Source organism: Rana temporaria, chromosome 9 (genome assembly GCF_905171775.1).
Source record: "Rana temporaria chromosome 9, aRanTem1.1, whole genome shotgun sequence".
NCBI classification, from domain to species: Eukaryota; Metazoa; Chordata; class Amphibia; order Anura; family Ranidae; genus Rana; species Rana temporaria.
The window spans coordinates 70,258,513-70,273,603 of NC_053497.1; the positions used below are offsets into that span (position 1 = coordinate 70,258,513).

At 44.5% G+C, this 15,091-nt stretch overlaps 1 protein-coding gene across 1 annotated transcript in view; it reads left to right on the forward strand.

Moving 5' to 3' along the window:
• The first annotated feature begins 1,032 nt into the window (after positions 1-1,032).
• The window catches only part of ADGRG4 (adhesion G protein-coupled receptor G4), a 130,654-nt gene continuing 116,595 nt past the window's right edge, over positions 1,033-15,091 (forward strand). The window contains exon 1 of the mRNA XM_040323753.1: positions 1,033-1,173. The gene's annotated coding sequence lies outside the window, so the exon portion shown is untranslated. The remainder of the gene's footprint in view (positions 1,174-15,091) is intronic.

Consider the following 15,091-nt stretch of genomic DNA (forward strand, 5'->3'; position numbering starts at 1 on the left):
AAGGCCTCGTACACACCATCGAACATGTCCAATGAAAACGGTCCGCGGACCGTTTTCATCGGACATGTCCGCTGGGAGATTTCCGTCTGATGGCTGTACACACCATCAAACCGAAATCCCCGCGGACAGACAGCGCGGTGACGTGGCGGTGACGTTGACGCCGCCACGTCACCAAACCAGGAAGTACAATACTTCCACGCATGCGTCGAATCCATTCGACGCATGCAGGAGATTTCTGTCCGCTGATTAGGTGTACTAACCAGCGGACATGTCAGACCGACGGGTTTCCAGCCGACAAGTTTTAAAGCATGCTTTAAAACTTGTCTGCTGGAAAAACCTGTCTGCTAGGCTGTACACACGGTCGGATCAGTCCGCTGAAACTGGTCCGCGGACCAGTTTCAGCAGACATGTTCGATCGTGTGTACAGGGCCTAATGGTGGCGATCTATGATTTTTATCGGTACTGCGACATTATAGCGGATACATCGGACACTCTTGACACATCTTTGGGACCATTGGCATTTTTACAGCGATCAGTGCTATACAAATGCACTGATTACTGTGAAAATGTCACTGGCAGGGGGGGTGGGACTGATTAGGGTAAATGACAGATACATACTTAGTTTGAACATACGATCAGTCATTTCTCCCCCTGAAAGAACCGGGAGCTTTGTGTTTACACACACAGCCCCCGGGTTCCCGCTTTGTCACAAGCGATCGCGGGTGCCTGGCGGTGACTGCACCAGCCGGGCACTCGCATCGGCAATGGGGAAGAGCAGGGGGCGCGCGTGCATGAGGTCTAACATAGTACATTGCAGATTGACCTACTTAAGAAGTTATAGGTGAGGACGGTCTGACTTTCAGGGTCTTTGTTCCAAGTACGACTATTATTATTATTATTAGCTTTTAGGGCTTTCGTTGTGATACTTCAATTGCCTCCTGCTTATTATTCAACATAGCTTAGACGAAGATGTGTGTTTTATTACCTGTGCTAGGTAATAAATCTGCTTTCGACATATAATTCAGTTTTAGAGATCAAAGTGCACTGAGTGTTCATCTTCCTGCATTCTCAGAGAGTTACGTGGAAGCCTTACGGGGTCCAATATTCTGTCCAGAGGATTTGTACACCCCATTAAACTTTTCATCGACCATGATAACCTGAAGAGCCATCCAGGTATATTTATATATATTAACATTTTCTGTTTTTGGGGATATTAAAAGCTTTGTAATGACTGGGTGTGAACATGTGTTTTTGACAGTCATGAAAGCAATTTATGACTACGGGAGAGTAGATTATCATGTACTGTAAATAAAAAGCACAGAGATGAAGTCTTGTTTATGTGAGATTAATTTATTAAAAAAAGTATTAAGGGAACTGTACAAATATTTGCATGTAACATACACTATATTGTCAAAAGTATTGGGACACCTGCCTTTATATGCGCATAAACTTTAATGGCATCCCAGTCTTAGTCCGTAGGGTTCAATATTGAGTTGGCCCACCCTTTGCAGCTATACCAGTTTCAATTATTTTGGGAAGCGTGTCCACAATGTTTAGGAGTGAGTTTCTCTGAGAGTGTTTGACCATTCTTCCAGAAGCACAGTACTCTTATGGTATATCCCCACTGTCTACACCAGTGGCAGTGCATCCATAAGGGCGCACGGGCACCGCCCCCTCTCTCCAGCCACACCCTCTATGACCATAGCATAGCATGAATCTACCCATGGCCGCCACTGCCACCCCCTATTCAGGTGCCCGGCACCTTTTCGGTCACTGGGCGCCTGAATTACAGTGGCGAAGGGTGTTTTTGAAGCACCTGATTAAAGCCATAGGCTCCTATAGGCTTCAAAATAGGTGACCTGCTCGAGTCGGTTACCCATCACCTGATTGGCTGTAATGACATGCGCTGTGATTGGATGCCTATCAGGTGGAGAGGACGGGAGGAGACGCATGGAGGACACTTCTCGCCGCCGTCACCTGCTGTGACGGGCAGATGGCGAGTGGGCGGGGGGTCACAGTGGCGGCATTCGATGGCACAGTCGTGGCATTCAATGGCACAGTGGCGGCATTTGATGGCACAGTGGTGGCATTTGATGACACAGTGGCAGTATTTGATGGGCACAGTGGAGGCATTTGATGGCACAGTGGCAGCGTTTAATGGCACAGTGACAGCGTTTGATTGGCACAGTGGCTGCATTTGATGGGCACAGTGGCTGGGTTTGGGCACAGTGGCAGCATTTGATAGGCACAGTGGCTGCATTTGATGGGCACAGTGGCAGCATTTGATAGGCACAGTGGCTGCATTTGATGGGCACAGTGGCAGCATTTGATGGGCACAGTGGCAGCATTTGATGGGCACAGTGGCAGCATTTGATGGCACAGCGAGAGCATTTGATGGGCTCAGTGGCTGCAATTAATTGGCACAGTGAGGCTGCAATTGATGTTTTTTTTTTACAAAAATGTCAGTTAGGTTTCTGACCCCCCAAAAATTTTGAGCACCAGCCACCACTGATCTACACCCCTTATTTTCTACTTTCCATATTCCTGTCTATTAAATATCATAAAGGAACAAGGACAACCTGGAGATTGGTGTTAGAGAGGTGGGGCTTGGTTATCTGCTGAAGGGGGAAAGGTTGGGGAAGGTAAGTTGAATATTTTTTTCCTTGTCCATGAGCTGGAAAATTATCATGCAGCTGGTGGGCAGCAAAAATCGCAAAAACACAATCTAACATTTGCCACCTATACAATATTCTTGAATGCGAACCACTTTACACCGGAACTATGAAGTTAATATAAATTTACTGCAGCTTAACATGTTTAGCGAAACAGGCAGTATAACATTTTTTTTCTTTTATAGGAAATCATAGGCATACTCCTTAGTTTACTGTATGGATAACACTCCAGGTGTTTTGGAACTTAATTTCCCATGATGCTCATGCACTCTGCATCGTGGGAAATGTAGTTCAGCTATGATTAAGCACTAATTTATAGTGCGAAACGCGTCAGCTGTTTTACTCCCGTGTTGTGTGCTGTGACTTGTAGTGCATTTTTCCTTTTTGAAATAAAGTCAACCATCAAGGTTTTTCGGACTGCGGCTGTCCATATTTTCTTTTTCTATTTATCACTGGTATAGGGCTTGAGCTTTTTTTTGCAACCAGCAAAAGATATTGTAGACTTTTTTGCTAACCTCTAAGGGACTGCTGCCACTTGTCCTTTCCCAGACAGGGCTCCATTGTTGTCACTTATTTACTGTGGCAGGATGCAATGTTTTTATGCACCCACTATCTATTAAAATGTATTGGCAGTTTAGTTTATTCAAGCTTAAGCAAGTCTGAGATATAGTACACATTTTAGGCTGTGTATCGCAATAGTGCCTATGATAGAAAAAGTTATTTCTGGTTCTTTGAATTCCTTGTTTTAGATCAAGAAATGGTTAAAGGGGTTGTAAAGGTTTGTATTTTATTTTCTAAATAGGTTCCTTTAAACTAGTGCATTGTTGGTTCACTTACCTTTTCCTTTGATTTCCCTTTTAACCACTTAAGCCCCGGACCTTTAGGCAGCTAAAATGCCCAGGCCAGGTTTTGCGATTCGGCACTGCGTTGCTTTAACAGACAATTGCGCGGTCGTGCAATGTGGCTCCCAAACAAAATTGGCGTCCTTTTTTCCCCACAAATAGAGCTTTCTTTTGGTGGTATTTGATCACCTCTGCGGTTTTCATTTTTTGCGCTATAGAGCGACAATTTTGAAAAAAATTCAATATTTTTTACTTTTTGCTATAATAAATATCCCCCAAAAACATATATAACATTTTTTTCCCTCAGTTTAGGCCGATACGTATTCTTCTACCTATTTTTGGTAAAAAAATCGCAATAAGCGTTTATCGATTGGTTTGCGCAAAATTTATAGCGTTTACAAAATAGGGGATAGTTTTATTGCATTTTTATTCATTTTTTTTTTTACTACTAATGGCGGCGATCAGCGATTTTATTCGTGACTGCGACATTATGGCGGACACTTCGGACAATTTTGACACATTTTTGGGACCATTGTCATTTTCACAGCAAAAAATGCATTTAAATTGCATTGTTTATTGTGAAAATGACAGTTGCAGTTTGGGAGTTAACCACAGGGGGCGCTGTAGGAGTTAGGGTACACCTAGTGTGTGTTTACAACTGTAGGGGGGTGTGGCTGTAGGACTGACGTCATCGATCAAGTCTCCCCTATAAAGGGGATGACACGATCGATGCAGCGCCATAGTGAAGCACGGGGAAGCCGTGTTTACATACGGCTCTCCCCGTTCTTCAGCTCCGGGGAGCGATCGCGACGGAGCGGCTATAAACGAATAGCCGCGCCATCGTCCCAGATCGCTCCCCGTGGGAACCCGACCGCCGCATGTAGCGGGAGGGGGGGGGTCCCGATCGGACCCCCGACCAGCGGAAAGGCAAGGACGTACATGTACGCCCATTTGCCTGTACGTGCCATTCTGTGGACGTACATATACATGCGCGGTCGGGAAGTGATTAAATGTTTTTTTTCTTTGTCTGAATTTCTCACTTCCTGTTTCTCCTCAGTAAGCTTGCCCCCATCATCCATGGGGGTTAGTCAGCCAAAACAGCTTACTGAGGAGGAACAGGAAGTGAGAAATTCAGAAAAAGAAAACTAAGAAAAAAAACATTTAGAAGGGAAATCGAAGGAAAAGGTAAGTGAACCAACAATACACTAGCTTAAAGCGGGGTTCCAACCACAATTAGCATTTTTTAAATGTATGTCCTTTCATCATGCGTTTTTATAATATAAATCCGGTCACTTACTATTTTACAATCCGCTCTGCATAGTTATTAAAAAAAGATAGTTTATAAAACTATGTCCACACCATTGTCATTTTGCTTGTGGACATTGTCAAGCCCACAAGCACTTACTTCCTGGAAGTCTTGGATGGGGAGTGATAATTGGGTAGCGCATTGCATCCTGGGAAATGATGACACACATTTCCCAGGAGCATTAGAGGGAGATGATGTCAGAATCCTAGGTGGTTTCAAAGGCAGATTTTGTGGGACCGCATAGCAACAGGCATTTCCAGATGAGTAAAAAAAAAAAATTTTTTAGGTCTAATGAGCACAATAATGAAAAAAAAAAATTTGGGATGGAAACTCCACTTTAAAGGAACCTATTTCGAAAATAAAAAACAAACCTTTACAACCTCTTTAAAGCCTGGATCACATTTTTATTCATATCATGTTTCTCTCCCTGTAGGGAAAATTTCCTCCTGCCAGGACAGGAAAAGACGGGAAATCTTTCCAATAGGGACAGAAAGAAAAACTGAGGGCCACAAAATAAGAGCATAAAACAGCATAATCCAATACTTCCCTACATGTGTACATGTGCTTTGTGTTTCAGCGGGGTCCACCTTTTCTGTTGCTTATATGAACCTTAGGCCCCGTACACACGAGCGGATCTGTCCGATGAAAACGGTCCACGGACCGTTTTCATCGGACATGTCCGCTAGCAGATTTCGGTCTGATGGTTGTACACAGGATACGCGGTAACGTGGCCGTGCCGTCGCCGCGACGATGACACGGCGACGTGCGCGACCCTGGAAGGTCAATGCTTCCACGCATGCGTCTAATCACTTCGACGCATGCAAGGGCTTTCGGCCGAGCGGACATGTCCGGTAAGTCATACAGACGACCGAACATGTCCGACGGACAGGCTTCCAGCGGACATGTTTCTTAGCATGCTAAGAAACATTTGTCCGCTGGAAACCTGTCCGATCGTCCGGAAAATTGTCCGGTCGGCCGTACAGACGACCGAACATGTCTGCTGAAACTGGTCCGCGGACCAGTTTCAGCAGACATGTTCGGTCGTGTGTACGAGGCCTAATGCTAACCATTGACAAGTCACTTGGTCACTTAGAGCCTACTTAGAGCCTACTTACATATCATTTGCAACACCTCTATCATGATGACTCAAGTGTCAGGAAGCTATACAAGATTGTAAAATCCAGGGACTCCAAAGTTTATTTATTCTTTTAGATCATTTTCAAGCCTTCCTGGCAACTTATTCTTCCTTATCGCTGTTTGCTCTCATTATTCCAGCTCTTACAGCTACTGGTCCTGTGTATTTCTTTTTACTACACATACTGCCACCACCATGACGCAGTGGCAAGCCAAGCAATTGTCAGCGTTTTCTAAACCAATGTCAGATCCAGTTAACCACTTAAAACCCGGACCTTTAGGCAGCTAAAGGACCCGACCAGTTTTTGCGATTCGGCACTGCGTCGCTTTAACTGACAATTGCGCGGTCGTGCGACGTGGCTCCCAAACAAAATTGGCGTCCTTTTTTCCCCACAAATAGAGCTTTCTTTTGGTGGTATTTGATCACCTCTGCGGTTTTTATTTTTTGCGCTATAAACAAAAATAGAGCGACAATTTTGAAAAAAATGCAATATTTTTTACTTTTTGCTATAATAAATATCCCCCAAAAATATATAAAAAAATATTTTTTTTCCTCAGTTTAGGCCGATACGTATTCTTCTACATATTTTTGGTAAAAAAAAAATCGCAATAAGTATTTATGGGTTGGTTTGTGCAAAATTTATAGCGTTTACAAAATAGGGGATAGTTTTATTGCATTTTTGTTACATTTTTTTTTTTTACTACTAATGGCGGTGATCAGCGATTTTTTTTGTGACTGCGACATTATGGCGGACACTTCGGACAATTTTGACACATTTTTGGGACCATTGTCATTTTCACAGCAAAAAATGCATTTAAAATGCACTGTTTACTGTAAAAATGACAATTGCAGTTTGGGAGTTAACCACAAGGGGGCGCTGAAGAGGTTATGTATGACCTCATCTGTGTTTGTAACTGTAGGAGGGTGTGGTTGTAGGTGTGATGTCATTGATTGTGGTTCCCTATATAAGGGAACACACGATCGATGACGGCGCCACAGTGAAGAACGGGGAAGCTGTGTTTACACACAGCTCTCCGTGTTCTTCAGCTCTGGGGACTCCAGCGGCGATCGGGTCCGCGGGTCCCGCGGTCACGGTCACGGAGCTTCGGACTGGGTCGCAGGAGTGCGCCGTGGGCGCGCGCCCGCGACCCACAGCTGGGCACTTAAAGAGGACCTACAGGTACGTGCTTGTGCCCAGCCGTGCCATTCTGCCGACGTATATGTGCAGGAGGCGGTCCTTAAGTGGTTAAGATACAATTGTAGAATTGTCCCTTAGATCAACTCATAGCATTTATTTTATTACTTTGCTGTCCAGAGAACCTGGCTCCTTATAGGACCAAAATGCCTCCATGGTCAGGGCAGTTGGCATTCAAACGAGGCCATGGCACCAGCAGAGGTCAGGGTCAATGTAAAACAATGGAATGACAGATGGCAGACAATCAGATGATATCTAAAGGATAAACGTGGTTTAGAAACAACCACGATGATGGCAATATTAAAGTGTAACTAAAGGCAACATTTTTTATTAATCTTTTGCTTTGGATAGAGTAAGGGAGGGTTATAAACCCAATCAGGTTTTTTTGCCATCTGTGTCACACGGAACCTTGGTACAGTCTCTGCCACTGACCTTCCCAAAGGTGGAGATAGGATCGGTCCAGAATTCTTTCAGTTTAGGATTAAGCACCCGGATCTCTTCTCACAGTAATAACTTGTATGATCAGGTAACTGACGGGCGATCATTGTTCAGCCTTTCAGTAGTGATAGGTCCTCTAATGAAGTTCAGGCCTCCCCTGAGTGTACCAGCCTCGTGCTGGGTGCTCTCCAGACAGGTACTTCATTCGATGGCTTCCTCCCTCCAGGATGGATAGCGTAGGACCTCTTTAGCAATGCAGACCCAATCTGACTATTGGGCCTGCTCAGCAGGGTACGACTCCAGACCAACGTGGTCCGGGAGCCAGGAAACTCTGTACACGCACCCCCGGCCAGGAGGGCCACACACAGGGGTGGTGGGACAACTGCCCAGGGCGGACGATGACGACCCAGAACCCGTGACGTCTGTTCCTTAAATACCCCTTCCCAGCATGCACAGCGAGGCGATCAACCCTCACTGATTGGCCGCTGAGAAAGAATACCCAACACACCTGGATCTGACTGCTGCCACCCTTGGCCTGGGGTGGGACTGACACCCCAGACAACAATAGTGGTCACCTGCAGTACAGCCACGGCTGGAACAGAGGTCTTAATTTGAAAACAAAAATAGGTCAGAGGTTACTAATCCTCTGACTAACCCCTAAATTTAAAGCAGGGCAAGCAAAGAAAACAGCTGCCCGCTACATTTACCTGAAGTTTTCTTTGAGATCATTTACCATATCGGCCTAATAGTAGTAATGTCAGAGTGAACCACAACAAGGCTCCTCTGTGGAGTTGGCTGTGTTCTGTGAAGCCCTCACTGTCTTTATAGGTTTACTTATATATGCATAATATACAGTAAGTCAATATTTATGTATCACCTAATTAATTGAAGCCCCTATATTGTATATAAGCACAGAAGCAGCGCTAGGCTTTGCAAGGCCTTAAGCAAAACCTAGACATGAGTTAAAAAAAATTGCTGTATAAATTGCACATATTAGGAGCTTTAAAGTGCTGGTGTTAGTGCTCTCTATCTCAGTCCTGGTGTCATTGCTCTTTATCTCAGCACTGGTGTCAGTGCTCTCTATCTCAGTGCTGGTGTCAGTGCTCTCTATCTTGGTGCTGGTGTCAGTGCTCTCTATCTCTGTGCTGGTACAGTGTTCTCTATCTCGGTGATGGTATCAGTGCTCTCTGTTTAGGTGCTGGTGTCAGTGCTCTCTATCTCGGTGCTTTCTATCTCAGTGCTGGTGTCAGTGTTCTATCTCAGTGCTGGTGTCAGTGCTCTCGATCTCGGTGCTGATATTAGTGCTCTCTATCTCGGTGCTGGTGTCAGTGCTCTCTATCTCAGTGCTGGTGTCAGTGCTCTCTATCTCAGTTCTGGTGTCAGTGTTCTACCTTGGTGCTGGTGTCAGTGAGGCAGATAGCAGTGGAGAAGCCAATCAGCAGGCAATGGCAGCACAGGATGCAGGATGGGCTGGCATCTCCCACCCCCTGCAGTGAAGCCCTGCATAGGTGTGGTTAAGGGCAGGATGGAGGGAGGGGTCGGGGGCTGTCAAGAACAGGTTGGCACACTGGGACAACCTGACTGTGGCACTGATAACCAGGAGAAAGGTCGTGGAGGGGATGGGGCAGGGTGTGGATTTAAAGGCCAGTGGCTGAGGGATGCCGAAGGAGTAGGGATGGGGGCTAGCTCTCTCTCATGCTGTGGTAGCTGGCTGCAGAAGGGGTTGTGGCATGGTAGTTGTGCCTCTTCCTGCAGCTGGACCCCCGGACCCCCCCCCCCCTGATTGACAGCCCCAGAGAAGGGCGGCCCAGACACCATTTCTCTCCTCACTCCCCTTCCATCGGCTCCATATACAGCCCTGGTGAGGATTCCTCTCCAGCAGGACCCTCCTATTCCCCTCTGCTTACCAGTCAGATGTTTCCTTTGGGTGTGCGGGGATCGCTCAGCGGAGCACTCCAGTGGGGGGGGGGGTGATCTGTGTCTCCGGAGCAGCAGGAAAAATTTGCATTTTGCTCTGGCTGCTGGAATGAGTCTCCTCCCCTGGACAACACAGTGCTGGCCAGCCAAAGACACAGCCACGGCCCCATCCTCTCTTCACTGCCTGGCCATGGAGCTCACAAGCAGAATTAACCCTATGCTGGCCAGAGCGCAGCTCCGACGCAGTGGCATTGTTGTCAGCAGAGGTGGCTCTTAAATTAGGCGGTTGCAAGGCCCCTGTGAATGCGAGGCCTTAGGTGATCACCTAATTTGTCTAATTAGAGAACCGCCTCTGTATAAGCATGCACATCTGCAAATATATCTACTCTTCATTCCAGAACCCTGGGGGATCTGGGAGTGTGACCTTTCAAGTACACAGATAACTGCAGAGGAGCTTTGTTGTTTACTATGACATTACTTCTATTAGGCCAAATAGGGTAACATTTGCCAACAGTACAATAGCTGCAACCTAACTGTATGTTGATCAGCGAATGTGAGCCATAAATTTGAAAAAGGTAAACAAACTTATATATGGTAATGTGAAATTCTCACTACTAATTTGGGACTTTTAAAGATATAGGGCTGACTGCTTTTATGTACTGTAAATTATTATTTATTACAAGTACATTTTTTAAAATTAAAAGAATACATAATAATATTGCTGCTGCATTTTTTTTTTTATATGTGGCTATTCTGCCGATTATATGTTATTTTTTGCAGCATTGTAAATGAAAAACATACAGTTTACCCAAAAATGGCAGATATAAAAAGCAAGCGTAGGTTGTAGCTGTATTTGTCATATGACATTAGTAATTATTAAGCATCTGCTCAGGGTTATCTAACATATCATGATGTATCTTACAACTATCAGAAAGCAAGTATTTAAAAGTAATGCGTCTGGTTTATGTAAAACACTCATTCGTAATGTAGAGCAAATAGGCTGCTAGCAAAAATAAGGACTGACATATTACAGTTTTATTACAATGTTTGGGTTTTGTCTAGATATCATTGTGATGTTAGTTTTAGGCAGGTGTGAAAAAATGCTGTAAAATTAAAAATGCATTTAGAAAAATCGTTTATTTTTTATTAATTAACAAAATTGAAATTAAATGAACAGAAGAGAAATCCAAACCAAAGCAATATTTGGTGTGACCACCCTTTGGCTTCAAACCAGCATCAATACTTTTAGGTACACATAGTGCTTAAGCTCGGCAGATAGGTTGTTCCAAACATCTCGGAGAACTAACCACAAACCCGCATTATTGTACTGCTGTCCAGCATTTTGGTGAACGAGCTGCCTCCAGCTACAGTCAGATATTTAACATTTTGATTGATCAGTCCAGAGAACCTGTTGCTATTTTTCTGCACCCCAGTGTTTTTGTGCATAGTTCAGTTGTCTTAGCAGCCTTGTTTACCCAGAGGTATGGCTTTTTGGCCACAATTCTTCCATGAAGACCACTTCTTATGAGACTTCTCCAGACAGTAAATGGTGTACCTAGGTCCCACTGGTTTCCACCAGTTCTGTGCTGTTGGCATTGCTAGACATGTCCCAATATCGAAGGAAAGTAATCATAACGTGTCTTCATCCGCTGCACTAGCTTTGCTTGGCCGACCACTACATCTACGGTCAGGCCCGGACTGGGACAAAAAATAGGCCCAGGCATTTTAGACTGAGTAGCTCGGCGGCGGTTAATGATGGGATGTGGGGTTCCAGCACCTTGTACCTCTGGACCCATTTACATTACACAGCACCTTGCACCTCTGGACCACTTTACATTACACAGCACCCTGGACCCCTTAGCATTACATAGCACCACACCTTTGGACCCTTTTACATTACACAGCACCCTGCACCTCTGGACCCCTTTACATTACACAGCACCCTGCTCCTCTGGACCCCTTTACATTACACAGCACCCTGCACCTCTGGCCCCCTTTACATTACACAGCACCCTGCACCTCTGGACCCTTTTTCATTACACAGCACCCTGCACCTCTGGACCCCTTTACATTACACAGCACCCTGCACCTCTGGCCCCCTTTACATTACATAGCACCCTGCACATCTGGACCCCTTTACATTACACAGCACCCTGCACCTCTGGACCCCTTTACATTACACAGCACCCTGCACCTCTGGACCCCTTTACATTACATAGCACCGCACCTCTGGACCCCTTTACATTACATAGCACCGCACCTCTGGACCCCTTTACATTACACAGCCCCCACAGTTTGTTACACAGACACCCCCCTAACAGTTCTGGACCCCCTGCATTTTACACTGGGGGGAGACGTGACATGCGGCCCACGGGCCGCAGCGGGCTGCCGGGGGCCGCCGCGGCCCACCGGGCATGAGCCCGGTATGCCCTATGGCCAGTCCGGGCCTGTCTACTGACCTCAACGATGCCTGATCAATGGTGTCCTCAATGTTGAGAAATACAGGTGGATACATATCCATTGTGCTATACCATCAGGGGGGTGTGTGATTGGCCCCAAAAGTATTCTGCAGCAGGACAATGACCGTAAACATACAGCCAATGTCATTAAGAACTATCTTCAGGATAAAGAAAAACAAGGAGTCCTGGAAGTGACGGTTTGGTCCCCAAAGGGGTCTGTGTTCAACCATTGTCTGGGATTACGTGAACAGCTATAAGGATCTGAGGCAGCCTACATCCACAGAAGATCTGTGTTTAGTTCTCCAAGATGTTTGAAACAACTTACCTGCTAAGTTCCTTTAAAAACTATGTGAGCAACCACTGTGTGTACAGCACCAAGAAGAATTGATGCTGATTTGATGCCAAAGGGTAGTCACACCAAATATTGATTTGATTTTGATTTTCCTTCTGTTCGCTCAATTTGCACTTTATAAACTGATACAAATAAATAATTAAAATATATATTTTTTAAATCATTCTTACTTTACAGCATTTCTTTACACCTGCCTAAAACATTTGCTTAGTACTGTATGTATGTATGTTTGTATGTATGTATGTATGTATATATAAAATCATATTTATTTATCACTGTATGTACTGTATATATGTATATATCTCTTTCTTTCTCTCGTTACTATTTAAGACCTCCTCAAGTATTGCTGAATATACTGAAATTAACAATTGGAATGCTAATCTTTATTATGCAATGATTCAGCTTTGAACTCTAGGAGAAATAAGTCCCTGGGATAAGTAGGAAAGATTAACCAGGGTAATACTGTAAAGCTTGTTATAGTAGGTTATATGCTTGAACTTTATAAATGATTCTCTGAACAGAAGAGATAAGCTTTTATACACAGAACTTTTCTGTAGCAAATGACAGCTCAAAAGGAAACCTCACTAGATTTTCAGTGGGCACAAAAAGTGCTTCTTGTAATCTTTACATGCTGTGCGTTCCTGTGCGATTCACATGCGATTCAGCCCATTAGTTTGAATGGGCTGAAATCGTACCAGACTGCACCAAAAGTAATGCATACACTACTTTAAAAAACACACAGCAACAGGCAGACAAATGCACTGGTGTGGTTGTAAACCCTTAAGCCCCATACACACTATCAGTTTTCCTGCTGGTTTTCTCTTCAGGTTTAGTTTTCTCTTCAGGTTTACCAAAACCTTGTAGTACAAGGACCTGCCTGATTGCATTCAAATTGAAACGCTGAAGGTTTGACCTCATATTAGATGGTTTTGGTAAACCTGAAGAGAAAACCATCAGGAAAACTGATAGTGTGTATGGGGCTTAACATATACCCAGTGAAGTGACTGCCATCAGGACAAATCCTCCTGCATCCTTCTTTTTATCTGTTCAAATTTCAGAATTTATAAAGCTTGTCTGAGCTGTCAGAAAAAAAAGGGAGAGAGCTGAAATTACACTCTGCACAGCTCAGTGAGGAGAGCTCTGATAGCTGATTGGAGGGAAGGGACACATCCCCTTCACACAGGAACATAGTTGAGACTGTCAATCAGCTGAAGCTCCCTCCCCTTCTCTTGGTGTCAGGAAAATTTGCCAGAAGTGTTTTATGCTGATAGCAGAGGAACGAATCAGGGGACAGAAATTACACTTGGTGCTCTTCATTGAGACAAGTACACACTATAGGAGGTATGCTTTGCTCCTATTTCATTTCTGAGGTTTACATTACATTAAAACTCAATTTTTAACATTAGATTGAGGCTCATTTTGGGCAGCAGAATCGGGTGTTTTTAAAAAAATCTAAGCAATACTTACTGTTTTAGAGACCGATGTTGTCCGCCGCTTCCGGGTATGGGCTGCGGGACTGGGCGTTCCTATTTGATTGAAAGGCTTCCGACAAGCTTCCGATGGTCGCATACAGCGCGTCACGATTTTCCGAAAGTAGCCGAACGTCGGTGCGCAGGCGCAGTATAGAGCCGCACCGACGTTCGGCTTCTTTCGGATACTCATGACGTGATGTATGCGACCGTCGGAAGCCTGTCAATCAAATAGGAACGTCCAGTCCCGAAGACCATACCCGGAAGCGGCGGAGAAGATCTATCTCTAAAACAGTAAGAACTGCTTCGATTTAAAAAAAAACACCCGATTCTGCTGCCCAAAATGAGCCTCAATCTAATGTTAAAAAAAAAAATTCGGGTGAACTCCCGCTTTAAGGTAAAGTGATCTTTAGGTAACTTACGTTACCTTGGTGGATCTGGAGCGAGCACGAAAAAAAGAACACTGGGTAAGGGAAAATTGCTCCTTTTTTTATGTGCTAATGAAGGGGCCCTTCTGGGGTCAAAGGGGCAGAGCTGACCCTAGCATGCTGTCATGAGGAGACCCAGGAAAACCCAGTGCTGTCTCTGTGTTTGAGAGGGTCAGCATAAAAGCCAGCTAACTCAGTGTTTAATTGCTCTTATCAGTTGCATGCCTTCATGCTTTGCTCATAATAGGGACTTTTTCCTGTGGAAATTCATAGGAAGCTTGCACAACAGCACTAATACAAAACTTTTCTGGTGTAACACATTTGTGGATTGGAAATCATTAAATCATGAAGCATGATCTCAAAGGTAAACTCAACTAGCATAATCAACCTTGTTGAAAAAGTGAATAATCATTCAGCAAGGTATCAGCTGCTGGATACCCTCTCTTTATTACGTGTCTTCTGCAATATATCACAGACTGAAGCCAGTAACCTTAGTTCTCTAAAAGCAGCACTTAGGCAATCAAATACACACCAGATGCATTAAGAACATATTTATTAGAAGCAATGGTTAAATGTACAGAACAGAATGATAAATAAACCTACAGAGGCCAGTATTCATACAATGAGCCCACACTATATTTAGCAACTCCGAGAATAAATAATGACACATCTGCTATGTGTAAATAAAGAAAGAAAAAGGGTACTCAACTAATCAGAGGATAGCTGACATATGAGAATAGCAGTGCTTCGCACTTGTCCTTTGTGCAGTTTCGCATTGTAGATGCAGGATGACGTCTAATATTGTGTATGTTTGGAGGCAAAGATTTCACACTGATGGGATACCATCTCGGCTCACCTTGGGGACACAAATTTAATGT